This window comes from Calidris pugnax, unplaced genomic scaffold, assembly GCF_001431845.1.
Source record: "Calidris pugnax isolate Ruff unplaced genomic scaffold, ASM143184v1 scaffold262, whole genome shotgun sequence".
Taxonomy (NCBI): Eukaryota; Metazoa; Chordata; class Aves; order Charadriiformes; family Scolopacidae; genus Calidris; species Calidris pugnax.
The window spans coordinates 1,562,779-1,576,454 of record NW_015091043.1 but is presented as its reverse complement, the minus strand read 5'-3'; the positions used below and the strand labels follow the sequence as shown (position 1 = coordinate 1,576,454).

At 44.2% G+C, this 13,676-nt stretch overlaps 1 protein-coding gene across 4 annotated transcripts in view; it reads left to right on the top strand.

Moving 5' to 3' along the window:
- The first annotated feature begins 120 nt into the window (after window positions 1-120).
- Window positions 121-13,676, top strand: part of LPAR1 (lysophosphatidic acid receptor 1) — an 83,649-nt gene continuing 70,093 nt past the window's right edge. Inside the window, exon 1 of one of the 4 annotated variants that reach the window (XM_014956422.1) lies at window positions 121-262. The gene's annotated coding sequence lies outside the window, so the exon portion shown is untranslated. Of the gene's footprint in view, window positions 263-505; window positions 567-989; window positions 1,108-5,690; window positions 5,712-13,676 lie in introns of those variants that run through there. The other 3 variants (XM_014956426.1, XM_014956423.1, XM_014956424.1) reach the window with 3 other exon arrangements.

Here is a 13,676-nt window from a genome sequence, read left to right as displayed (position 1 = left end):
GGGGGGGGGGGGGAAGAAGTAATTTGAACCTGTTTTTGTATAATGAAATAACTCCTCCAAAGTCTGGCGAAGTATCCGTTGTGCAACCCTGCCCCCTTCCCAACTGTAAGGCTTTTGGTGAACCTACAAGGGTAACTCTCCCGAAAGCTGGGGCTCCCCGCACACAGACGGGAGGTCGGGAGGCGTTTGCGGGAGGAGAAATTCGGCTGCTGCGGAAAGATCCACCGCCTTTTCCCCGAAAACCCCCTCGCCCTCCTTCTAGGTACCCTTCGCCACCGGCCCCAGCTCCGCTGCGGGGAGCGGGCGTTCCGCCGGGGGGAGGGAGGGATGCTGGCGGGGTCCGGCGGGGCAGGAGCGGGGTCCGGCGGTGCGGGGCGGTGCGGGGCGGTGCGGGGCTCACCTGGGCCCTCGCCCGGCGGAGGCGGGCGGAGCGGGGGCGGAGGGAGCCCGGTCTTCCCTCCCTCCCCGTCCCTCCCGGTCCCTCCCTCCCTTCCCTCCCTCCGTGGGCGCCGGCGGCGGCGGCGCCGCGCTCCCTCCAGCCGCGCAGCCCCGCGCAGCCCCCGCAGGTAAGCGCAGCGCGGAGCCGGGGGGTCCCGCCGTCCCCGGCAGGGAGAGGGTGCCGGGTTCCCTTTCCCCGCGGGCTCCGCGTCCCTGGCGCCTTTTCCCCTCCGCTTTTTGGGTGTTTTTTGTAGTATTTCTGCAAAGCGGTGCGCGGAGGAGGCGCACAGGGTCCGGCAGAGACGGGCTGGTTTGGGATGGGCTTTCCCGGGCTGTTGGCGTGGGGTCAGGCTGCTGTGTGTGCTGGGCTAACATCTCTGGGCTTGGAATAAGGAATGGACACTTGTTTGATTAAGGGACACTAACAGTACTGCCATTGTTCCCTTACTGTCCTGATTTTTTTTTCTTTTTTTTTTTTTCTCCTTTTTTTTTCCGTGAAGTGTCTTTGGATTTATTTATACCAAATTAAGGCAGTGGAAAAAAGTCCTAGTTAAAAAGAAAAAAAAAAAGGTTGCCACCTCTCTCTCCTGACTTCCTCAGTCCTTGGGACGAAGAGCCTGCGAAAGGCAGATGGGAGCTGTGTCCGTGTGTCCACGGAGTTTTGTGAAGGTAAAGGACAGGGAGAGGATGAATGACAAGCACAAGGGTACAGAGAACTAGAGAAAGACCGGGAGGGTGGGGAGCAGGAGGGAAGCTTTAGGACAAAAGCCGCCAGCAAACTGAAGTGAGGAGAGAGAGGTGGAACCAGGGGGACCAAGTTTCTTCCTCTCGCTCCTTTCTGCATGTTCTTTTTAAATAGCTCTGCAATGGGAACCCCTCCAAAAAGCTTCTTCCTACAGAAAAGCGTGAAGAGTTTTCTGTATAGCCCTTTAGCAGAAAAATGTTGGAATGCCTAAACTTTTTTTTTTTCTCGTGGATTTCTCTGTGGAGCTAGCTCACACCTTTCTGATTTCAGTTGTCTGTGAATAAATTAGAAGCTGCTCAGATCTCTCCCTTTCTTCATTTTTACTTTTTCTTCATTTTTACTTTTTCTTCATTTTTACTTTTTCTTCATTTTTACTTTTTCTTCATTTTTACTTTTTCTTCATTTTTACTTTTTCTTCATTTTTACTTTTTCTTCATTTTTACTTTTTCTTCATTATTTTTTTTTTTTTTTTTTTTTCCTTTGCTGCAATTTTTTTGAAGATTAGAGACAAAATACCTTACAGGAGCCTCTGTAGGCAATCTGTGTTCCCTAAGTGTTGGGGAATTGGGATGGCTTCAGCCTTTTACTACTCGAGACTGTTGCAACTCTATCTTTTCAAAGAAAAGCCCCTTGCATGCTAACTCCGGTTTGGTGTGCTGTACCATTTGGTCTAAAATGAGTCACTCTCAGGTCTGAGAGTCATGTTTCAATTTGGCAGCCAGGACCGCATGCCATGCAGCCTGTTACTCTTGTGTGAGGATGGGGTATAACTGCAGTACTAAAATAATGTATTCTGGCAATTTCAGCTGCGGGCTGACGCGGTGTTCTGTGTGCACAGGCGTAAGGGAAGCTCCGTCCTGCAGCTCACTAATGCTGGCTGTAGGCGTGCCATGTGTTTCTCCTTAACTGATATGTGCTTGGACTTACAAAGGAACTTGATAGGCCTGTGTTTTACTGCTGCTTTTATTAAACATTAACTACACAAAATCAGATGCTGTCTTCCTCCAGAAAAGATTGACACTCTCTCATCCTGTGCGGTCGCACATGAACTGTTTGTGTTCTCTCACTTTTCAGCTGCAAATAACTAAGGAAATGTTGCTTAGAAATACTGGGAAACACTCTTTCGTGCTCAGGGTGGTGTTGTCCTTATCAGTCCCTATTACAGATTGCCCCAATTAAACCTTTGGCTACTATAAACCTTGTTCTGAGAAGTTACGAGTAATGCTGCTGGTTGGAGAAATGAAAATACTGACTGGTGTCTGCTTTCTTTTCCTCTCCTAAACAAATATTGAGAGTGGAAAGGTTAAACAGCTTTTGAGACAAAACACATGGGAAATGCAAAATTAAAGTAAAGTCATGCTGTGTACCGAGCTTTAATATGCAAACTTAACGTGTGAGTAACAGACAACCTTATCACTGTGTGCAAAGATACTTAACAGCTGTGTGGTTTTCATCAGTAACTCTGGACGACTGTAATTGAAATATAATTTCTTCTCTGCTAAGAGATGGGAGAAAATAAAAATCAGTCTTTAACTTGGTCTTATAGTATGTTTCACACAGTGAAATCATGTGGGGAATCCAGGAGGGGGTGTTGAAGAAAGTATTTTGCTCTGGAGCTGAAACTTAGGTAGGACTTACATAGGGTTGGTTTTTACATTGCTGTGATGAGCCATTAATAACACCTTCATGAATTTAACACCTTGTCTCCCAGTAGCCTCTCCATGTTGAGCTTGCTTTGTCCAATATTCAGAGGCTTAGACCAGAAGGCAAGTATTTGTTCTGAGTAGCTTTTGTTTTTGGGAGACCACCACCATCTTACCTTGGAGTACCCAGCAGTTTTGTGCATTAGCTGTCAAAGGCAAGCTGCCTCCTCCAGGTGCCTGAAGAGCTGGATTTGAGCACCTCTAGCTGATGACCTGCCAGCACTTGCTGAGTGCTGTTACCATGTCATTTGCTGTGTCTGTGGCTTTTCTACTGCATGGGCACAAGAGAAAACCCAGTGCAGCTCTGTCACTGGCAGGGCTGGATGGCTACCTCTCACAGCCATTACTTGTGGTCTTGGTGATGGTCCAAGGACACCTAGAAGAATCTGAGAGTGGGAACAGGTTGTACTGTGAGGCTGTTGTCGTTCTGGTTATCGTTTCGCCCTCAAAATTGGAATTTTGTACATTTATGGGATGTCTTCCCTTTCATAAAGAAAAGTCCATGTAATTTAAGGGACACTTAAATTCAGTTTAAATCCATCTAAATGGGTTACTTGAACTGCAAGTGCTACCAGTATTTTACTGAAAGGAGTATTTGATCCCTTCAGCATCTTCAGTTTGTGGATTAGTTCTTTATATGTAGTGTATTTTACTACTTCCTTCACAATGGGTCATATTCTTTCTCTTTTGTTAGTTGTTTAGTAGTATGAAAAGGAAACAAAATTTTTAAAAAGTAAACAGTATGAGTGTAAAGAATAAACAAAAAAACCCCTGGAGGAGTTATCAAAAGGCAAAGCCAATAGCGGAAAAAGATCCAATTTGTGCTCTTTCCCCCCCTCCCTTCCTCTGTCCTTTGCTTTAAGGTTACTTTCCCTTCAGGAGCAGTCCCCATTTGAAGTCTTAGGATTTACTGACAGTTTGAAGGGAGAACACTGCCCACTGCTCTCCAGAAGGACTTGATCATGGGGAGCCTGCAGTGGCAATGGCTCGAACCAGTAGTGATCGTGCAGCATCTCATGTGTGTTTTTGACTTTGCTTTTCATTTCATCGTGAGGTGATACTGTAGAAATGTGACACTCCTGGTGCAGCACCGTGGCTGAACCTCACACGTCTTCTATTTTCCTTGAGATTCCTTCACAGCTAACTCAGAAGTTTAAGGCTTCATCCATGGCCCATAGATATCAATGGTAAAATCCGTGTTGGCACCGAATGGTTTTGGATTTGCTGCTTTGACAGAAATGCAAAATTATTCCCAGGGAAAAGGTCTATCAAGAGAATAAGAGCTGCTGTTCTTCTTGCATTTCAGGAGACTTGAATTTTTGGTTCTCCTCGTTTATTTTTCAATTTTTCATTGCCTATGCATTCTTGCACCTTCATTGCCACACCGAAGCAAATGACAGTGAGCACCTGAAGCAGATCTGGTGCCTTGTTTTGATTTTTAAAGAAGCTAGAATAGAATTCTGAGAAATGCCTGCTTTTTGTGTATCCAGATCTCTCCTTCTCTCATCCATTGCAGTTTCTTGACTGACGGACACTCTTCCCCCACACCCGAGCTGATGAAGAGCACGCCTGGCTTGCAAAGTATCGGTTATTGTTTGGCTGAAGATTGGACTCTAGGATCAATTTCCATTTTTGAGTCACTGGTGCCTCTTATTCTTGAAAACATAGTTTCCTTTTGTGCAACAGTTAGCACTGGTAAGGAAAAGAGCCTATTTAGTCCCAGTTTAGGTGGTGTATGGGTGTCCCTATCCCACATGGTGACTCCATGATCACCACATTTCCCTAAGGAGCTTTTGAAAAGATCTCTTGAGGTTGTTAAGGCATTGCATTTCTGTACAGAGGAACAATAGACTTGCTCAGATCAGTGCAAGGTCTCCAACACTTCCCGACAGGCACAGGCCAGAGTGGTTTGTTAAACACATTCCTCTCAGCCCTGCGTCTCCTTCCTACTGGATCTGGCTCCATCTTCACCCACATAACGTAGGATATAATGTTAGTGGGCACAAACAGGTGAGCGATGGTGCATCTACCCCAGGGTAAAGAGGCATTTCTTCCTAAAAAGAGTCGTGAACCTTCTTCCTCTGCTTCTGGCAGACAAAAGCAGCCACAGACTCACGTGGCTACTGTCGTTTGAGGAGTCTGGGTAAGGCATGGGAGCCCCTGCCAGCGGCGCTGCTGGGGGATGGAAGCCACCTCCCTTCTCCTCAGGCCACTCCTGGGATGAGTAGCCTGGACGGGGTCCTGGGCTGGGGTGTGTGGAGAGGGTTTTGCTTTCCCAGCGCCTCGAAGATCATTGCCAGAGGAGCTGAGTGATGACCTGGCTGTCGTTGGTGCTGGGGAAGAGGGAGGTAAGCATTGAGTTTTGCTGTTTCTCCCCTGTGGATTGCAGCTGAGGTGGTGGTGGGCAGTGTGGATCGGTGGCGTGAGGAATTCTTCCAGGGACAACAGTGGGAAGGCTGCATCTCTTCTAGCAGGAAACATGTTTTGGGAGCACAAGTCTGTATTGGTGAGAACTGTGTTACAGTTTTGTGCCAACTGGATTATTTTTATTTTAAATTGCTTTAACTTGAAAGGCATTGGAACTGCTTATTTTTTTTGGCTTCCATGTGGCATACTCTAGATAAAATTTGGAGGTACTTCCACCTTCTATTTAAAAATACGAAGGTGCCAAGTATGCAAGCCTAATATTATCTTTCTGCTTCTGACTCTGAATAACAGGCAAACATCTCCTGAAGTGGATTTTTGAAACTGCTGGAAAAAGTGCTGATGAGTCTGATAGTCGTATGTCATGAACTTCAACTCACTGTAATAGTCCAGCATGAGGCGTAAGTGCCATTTAGCCTTTTCTCTAGGAATTTACGTGCCACGGTGACCTTCTGAGTAGGGTGAATTTCACAGGCACTCTCTAGACAGTGTATCTGTTTCTTTGCCAGCTAGAAAATGTATTGCATACTGCAGTGCTTGCAGGAGCAAGCAAAGAAGCATTGGATTGACATCAAAGGCAAGATCTTTCTGTACAAAATGCGGGAGATTTTAAGAGTGGTAAAAATCTGGCAAAGGAAATGCATACTGTTTTTCATTGTAAGCTCCTTTCCCTCCCTCCTCCCCCTCTTTTTAGGGCGTGTATGTCAAATACGAAATAGCGCCAGCGCATTATTTATGGGAGCAGTTTGCAGAGACTTTTCTTAGAAGTTCTTTGGCCATTTGGGGATGATAATTTTCAGCCTGGATAGAAAAACGTATGTATAACTAGAGCAGTATTCTTTTATTACTGTACAGAAGTTAGCTGCAGCCGCGTTTAAATTTAAACAAACAAACAAACAAAAAAAAAGTGGATGAATATTGAATGGTTGCTGCATAGAGAAATTTGCATCTTCTTTGGATGGGTGGATGATTATTTAAGAGCGCTGAGCTTAACACGGACTCCAGCAAAACTTACTGGCATCTGAGAAGTCAAGGGAAATGCTGAACAGGTCACATCTATTTTTTTTAGGTGGTTATACTTCAGGTTGGTGTTTGCAGGGAAGGAGAAAGACTGCTGACCTCTCAGGAGGACATAGCTGCATACCTTACAAGTGTGGCAAGTGGTGCTTTTTGTGTTGCAATGGGGCATGGGTAAAGTCTCCGTAGGCACTGAATGTCACTAAATGTTTAGTCATGGATAGTGCAATCTGATTTTCACCTGTCAGGGATGTCAGACCTGCAGGATGGCGTCCCAAAGCCTTGATCTGCTGCTGGTGACAGAGCAAGGGAACTGGTGGGGCATTTCGTAGCTGCAGCGTGTGAAGAACACCGTGCTGTCCCCAGCCAGGCTGCAGGAATCACTGGTATGCTGGTGCAGAAGAAAGTCTAAGTTTGTTTGATGCTCATTTCTGAACCAGCTTCGCCGGCGGTGAGCAAGGCTGATCCTGGCCATGGGGACACTGCTGATGCCACAGTGACTGTCCCTTGTGGTCAAGACAGGGTATTCCTTTGGTTCCCCTGCCTGGATGATGTGCTCACTGACGTTCTTGATGGGATCCATTTTTTTGTGGTTACTGTGTTTTTTCTAATCCCTTACTGTGCAGTTGTGATGTCACTTCATGAGTCCTACCACCTTTGGGATTTTGTTATTTTACTAACTGTTTTCACAGTTACTTGTAACCAAATATGAAGTAGTAGCAAAGGCTGGGGGGTTTTGTGTGTGTTTGCTTTTCTACCCAGACATTTCTGAGTGCTTTTGTTGGCAGTCCAGCTCGTAGAAGTAAATTATGTACTTTTTGTGTAGTTGGCTGTTTCTATGCCTATTGTGACAGGTATGTGTTCAGTGACTCCCTGTAGAGTAGTTTTACAAGGTATGTTCAGTCCTGGGATGAGCTACCAGGGAAAAGTGTTGTTTTGATGTGGTAACAAAGCAGTAATGTGGGATGTAAAGGGGCAATTTGGCTACTTTGACTCAAATTATGCTTACAGGATTAAACTTTGTAGTACATTTCTGTAGTTACCTGCTAGTTTTGAACATATAAAACTAATTATTAAAGTACAAAAGCATTTGGGAAATTGGTAGGAGAACGTGCAGTGGACCAGAATAGATTCAGACTGATGCCTGTAAGTCTGTAAGTCCCAAAGGAGAGTGCTGCATAGTAAATTCTGTATCAATACTGCGTTGCATGTCATTGACTATTGCACTTGGAAGATGTCTTTGCAAATGTGTACATGGCTCTGCTGAGCTGTCCTATTGGCAAATTATTGGTACAGAAGAATAACTTGAATGTTCCCTATGTCCATGCCAAGAACATCCCTGGGCACTCCTATCTTGTCAGGAGGAACCAGCCAAGGTACTAGAGCATGTTGTCCTTTATGACACAGTAACACCAAGGACCTACTGGGAGTCACATTTGAGCATGTGATTACCATCCGCATAATCGTTAGATTTGGTTGGGGAGCAAAGCCTTGGCTTTTGGTGAAGGATTCTTTGGAGCATTCAGCTGTTTCTATCCCCATGTCCCCTGCCTGCTGCTACGCTCGTGCAGACACAAGGCCAGTGCTCCAACAGGGTCACTGCTCCCTCATTCCTCTTGTCAAGGCAATAGGATTCACTGATTGTTTTCCTGAGATGGTGCAGCAGGATAACCAACTTAAGCAAACTGATGGCTGGATAGGTACCCAATGTTCAAGGAATACCATCTTGAACATGACGCGTTGTACTTCAAAGATACCGTTATAAATGCCTGTCAAGTCTAGTGGTCTTCCCTTTTGCTTGCTGTGCCCCCTAAAATGCTGCAGACAAGGAGAGCAATGCTGTGGAGATGAACCAGGGTGCCTTTGACCTGCCCTGTGCATGGTTTCTGTGCAGGGCTTTGGGAGCTGTCCTCACGTGGCTGGCATCACACACATCGGGTCATCTTGCTTCTCATAAAGCTCTGGATGGAACTGATGAAAACTTCATCTCAGAGCAGTGCATTTCCCCAAACAAAATCCTTGCAAACTAGAGAAGACTTTTATGAATTCATTCATTCATTCATCTGTTTGCTTCCCTAGTCTTTCAGCTTCTTGTTTACAGCAGTTGCAGTGTCCTATTTCAAATGCCCCATGCAAGTGGGACTGGAAGCTGAGATGTCAGGGTATTACTGTGATCAAAGCAATTCTGCAATTAGTGAATAGACTCAAACCAGGTCTCTAGAATTATTGCAGTTTTGCAAACACTTGATAGGAATAGCATAGCTTAGTGCCTGGTTCTCCAAGAAGTATGGTATTTTTCTGTTCCCTGTCTGGTGTTGCTGAAGTTTCACACGCAAAAGCATCCTGAGAGATTCAGCCTAGAGAGGAAAAAAAAAAAATATGCGGGAAGAGATGTGCAAGCTGATGACAACCCGATGACAGGAGGGAATTACATAATTGTAGAACACATAAATGCCTTAAAACTAATACGCCTGAACAAGCACTTCTGCCGTGGTCCTGCATACTTCTGTCCTCAACATCTCCACCACAAAGTTTCTTATGAGCAGAAGCCAGTTGCCCAGATTTTAACGGCAAAGTCCTGGTTGAGAGACTTGTTTACAGCTTTTTCAGTTCTACTCTCTAAATATTTCTTAATATGCCGTGAAGACTCTGTGAAGGGACTCTTGCCATGATTATTGTGGCAAAGCAGTTGTTTTTTCTTTCAGGAGAGTGGCACAAAACTGCAGGGAAGGCTTTGTTTGGCGCTGAGGCCACATGCTGCTCCTTCACGGTTCAGCATTGGCAGGCATGTAGAAAAGGAGAGAGAGAAAATACTGACTTTCCTTGGAGCTACCAAGATGAGGTGATGCTTCTTGCTTGGTGGCAAAATCGAAGGCGAAGCTGCTGTGCATCTTCCTGCTGTAATTCTGCCAGAAGTTCATCCTGTGCCCCATATCTCCCCTGAGGGTTCTGCTTGTGGTTTGATTAACTCCCCCCAACCTGAGACCCTGCAGTGGAGACTCTTGGTGGTATGAGCTGCATCTCCACTAGAGGGGGGTGCCAGTATAGCTATACTGGGAAACTTTTAAGGATTTGGTTAGTGATATTGCTTTACTCTTCCCGCTGGCAGTGTTGCCTGTTGGGTTAAGTGGAGCATCCTTGGAAGGAGGCAGCAGAACCAAAGGCAGATGGGACCCAGCAGTGGCCTTACGCGGTGGCTGACCAAGTTGGGTTTCTCCAAAACAGTGTCAATTCTGCCAGCGTGCCGTGACGCATGTTTGTATAAGGTTGGTCAACCTAGGAAAGGCTGCTCAGCAGCCGGAGAGACCAAAAATCAGACCCAGCAGGCCTAAGTGGGCTTTGTCAGGGGTCAGAGGAGCTCTGCGTGGGTCTTTAGCTTTGGTGTCATGGACACAGCTGGTGGGTTGCGATTGTGGGATGCCTAAAAAATCTAGTTTGTGGGTGGATTTCAGTACGTTCTCCTTTTGTGGCCTGGATCCCTTGGACTTCTTAGTTTATTTGTGTAGTTGCAGAAATAGAGTCCTTAGTGGTTCCCGAGAAATGCTTTATGGCTTATGCTTTTGTTACAAACTGTCTTAAGGAGGCTTTGAAGTGTGTGTGCGTTTAATGTTTATACCCACGCTAATATGCACTGAGTTCCAAGAGGAGAGTTTGAGGCAAACTACAATTTAGTTTTGTTTTTCTTTTTCCCTTAAGAATATTCCATTGCTATTCAGTTGCACTTTTCTCTGATAGGATTGCTTTTTCTCCTTTCTTGCTCTTTAAAAGATGTGCAAAAGGATTGCATGTGAAAAGTAGTAAGACAGAGTAGGTAGTGCTTGGGCACTAACTTTTTTTGTCATTGTATGTGTCAGAAGATTTTTTTTTTCTTCTTCTTCTGTTTTTACATTGGCTGCACTCTGCCTCCTGGCTTTTCATTTCCCTCTTGAATTCTTGGTATCTCCTAAATATTCTGATTGACATATTTCTTCTTTCTGTTGGGCACCGTGTATACTGAGGACCTAGTTGGAGAAGCTGAGTAATCACTGAAGTATGGTGTGAATTTACAACAACCCACTTAATTCATGTGACCTCTTGTATGCACTAAAAGCTTGTCTGCTAAACCCAACTCAGAGTTAATCCCAGTCAATTCTTAAAGTGAATTAGTCAAGCTGCGTGCTAATCCTCTGTGTTTACCTGCTTACTCAGATAGGCAGCAGCCTAAGTTGCATTAAACTTCACTTGATAATTGAGAGGGGAAGGGTCAGAGGGAAAGGTGATGAAATCTTGGTGTTTTCTTCATCTGTCTCCTTTCGGGGCATATTTCAGAACTGCTTTGTGTTTATAAATCTTGAATTCATGGAATGATCAGCATGAGCTACCTGAGGCCAAAACCCAGTGCTCTGCTGCAGCTCCCTATTAAGCATCCCTGACAGCTCCTGCTGCGCCCAGGATATTTTGGGGAGTGTGTTACTTCCTGATCATCCCTCCAAGTTGTTCTCCAAAACCCCAAGTGGTTGAGTTGGGATGCTGTAGACGGTGGGCAATATGGTGCAGGCCAAGGGGATAAGGAAGCCTTTTCGATCTCTGCCAAGAAACTAGTAACCATCCCAGATTTTACGGCATGGACTCACAAATTCTGGGTGTATTGAGACGAGCATGGTGGGCAAGAAGTAATTACCTTTCATTTGTCAACATTAGGATTTTTGTTGTCTTGAGCTACTGGGTTTGCTCCCCCTCCATCGTGGCAAGATCAAAGGTAAGATCTTATTTCTGGGTCACTGCTGTCCATCAGATAAGTTTGTTTGTGGCCTTGGGAAAAAGCAGTGACGTGAGAATAGGGAATTTAAACCCTGTCATTAAGATAATTCTTTCTTATTGTCAATTCTAAATTCTTTCAAACTTCATTCAGCTTAACTATGCAAAACACAGCACTACAGAAATTGCCTGGGAAACAGTCAGTTGAACTGATGCAGATGTTACAAAAATATTTCTGAAGCAGCATGACTGTTATTTCTAGTTTGAGGGGTTGATAAACAGTTACTGTGTCTGCATTGGTGCTAGCCTGAACCTTGTTAAACTGATGTTTTTCAGTCTTTAATGTACTTTTTTGTGGAGGGTGGTTGGCAAATTTCTGTTTCAGATAAACTTCATTAAACTCCTGTTTGTGCGCCGTTGGTCAGAGCCCATGTAGATCTATATTAGGATGGTACATTTGTGGTTTGGGGTTTGGCATGCTTAATTGTGGACTTCCTTGGCTTCAGCATTTCCAGATTATTGTATTTTGTGGTGGTTCATTCTGCCTGAAGATTGAACATCTGTTTTGTGGATGTGAGGGGGGCGAAAAGAAGTATTTGCTTTAACACTGGCCCCCCTCAAAACTGTTTAGAGAATTGTGACATTCTGTTATCAACCAGATGTTTTTTATCCAGTGAAAAGGATATTGCCTGAATGTTTAAATACAAACTTGTTTCAGAAGAATGCCAGCTAAGTTTTAAACAAAAGGTGAATCATGTCAGGTAGGGTTAGCAAATGGAGTCTCTGTTGCTGATCCCTAAAAGCATTGATTTGTGTCACTTTGTCTTTTCTTCTTGGAAATAAATATTAAATGTCTGTTTGTAAGTCGTTGATAAGTTCTTGCTGATTTTCCTGCAGAAGAGCTGTAGCTGGAGAAAAGCATCCTGTTATCTTAGATGGTGATTTACACCTTGATACAGGTGACTTTGCCTGTTATTGTCTTCTCTAATGATCCTGATTAGTAAGCAAAATTAGTGATGAGAATGCACTAGGAGTTAAATTCTGTCAACTACCAGTGCGAGGCAATGCCTCCATCTTGTCTCTGTGTTGTGAAAACTGCCTCCTGCAATCTCAGTGTTCAGAATAATTTTAATGAGCAGCTCCTTGCTTGGTTTTTTGTGGGTTTTATGTGTGGGTTTTTTTTTTTTTTCATAATGGAGGAGGAAAAAAGCATGAACCATACTTTATTCTTTCAAACACACGCATGCATGCATGATGCTGGCAACAGTTAATGATGCATCTTAAATGATGAGCTATCCGTGGTGACTTTGAACTTTTCTTCCTGTTAGCTAACTTCTTCAAATGGAATATCTTTGAGTAGAAATAAATAATTTTAAAAGCATTTCAGAAACTGTTTTGAAATTACTTATTTTAGAACTATTTGGTACTTTAGAAGTCATTACGATGAAAGTGCAGATTATGAAAACATGGTCATATGACAGCAGCTTTCTTGTGGTTGTGCTATGAGAGACCATACACATTGTAGTTACTTGTTTACATGAGTCTGAGCAGATTGGTGTTACTTTCCAGCAGTCGGTCTCTAACTGTATTTTTCCTCTTTATTTTCTGGTGATGCTTTCTTGCAGTTTAGAGTAGTGAAAGAATGTAGAAATTTTATGATGACACGAATTATTACTCTGGAGTCTTCCTAGTTCACGTTCCTTTTACTTGAAACAGAGAAATTAAAAACTCACTTTAAGGGGTATCTTGCTGTTCTAGCACTCACTAATTCAAGAAAACTCTGGAGCTGGTTCTGCAGTTGTTTCTTGAAGCTGGTGCTGTGGTTGGTACAGATGCTTTAAAGCAATTTTTGTTGGGGGGGTGTTTCGGTTATTTTATCTTATGCCAACTTTACCATTCTGTTGAAGAAGCTTCTTGTACATCTGAAGAAGCATGCATGTACCAGCCAACACGCCTTGCATTAAGGCAGGTGCTTGCTCATTCCCCCAGGTGAGAGTGGGAAGAGGTTCTCCAGCCCTGCTGGGAGGCAAAGAAATTACCATCTCTAAGCAGTCCTTAATGAGTAAGCATTAATGGACGTGGTTAGGAGAAGTTACATTCCTGGCAGGCAATGACTGAAATAAGTCTAGAGGTTCTGGATGGCAATGGGAAGGCAACCTGATGTGTTGGCTTTAAAGGGGGAACTGCAGGAAAATGAGAAAACTGAGGAAGCCACGCAGTATTTTTTGGACTTTTCAGACAGAGCTCAGAAGAAGCTTTTCAGAGAAGCAGAAGGCTTCAACAGAAGATGAAGTATCATTTTGGATTTAAAAAACAGCAAGAAAATGCTGCCCAAGAGATGGGTGTGGAATAGACACAATATGGAAATAATCAGGAAAGGATGTTGAGCAAATGAGAGAATTGCACCGGATAGTTCAAACTGACATAGGTCAGGGAAGTACAGAAAGGATTCTTAAAATGGACAACTACACAAACTAAATGCAAGTTTTATCCAATGATAAATAAGATTTCAAGACCCTCAATGTGGAGCAGAGAGAGAAAAAGTATCCTGTGTTTAACAAGGAAAAGGAGCATGACTCAGTTGTGGACAGCACGGTGTTGGCACTTCTAGC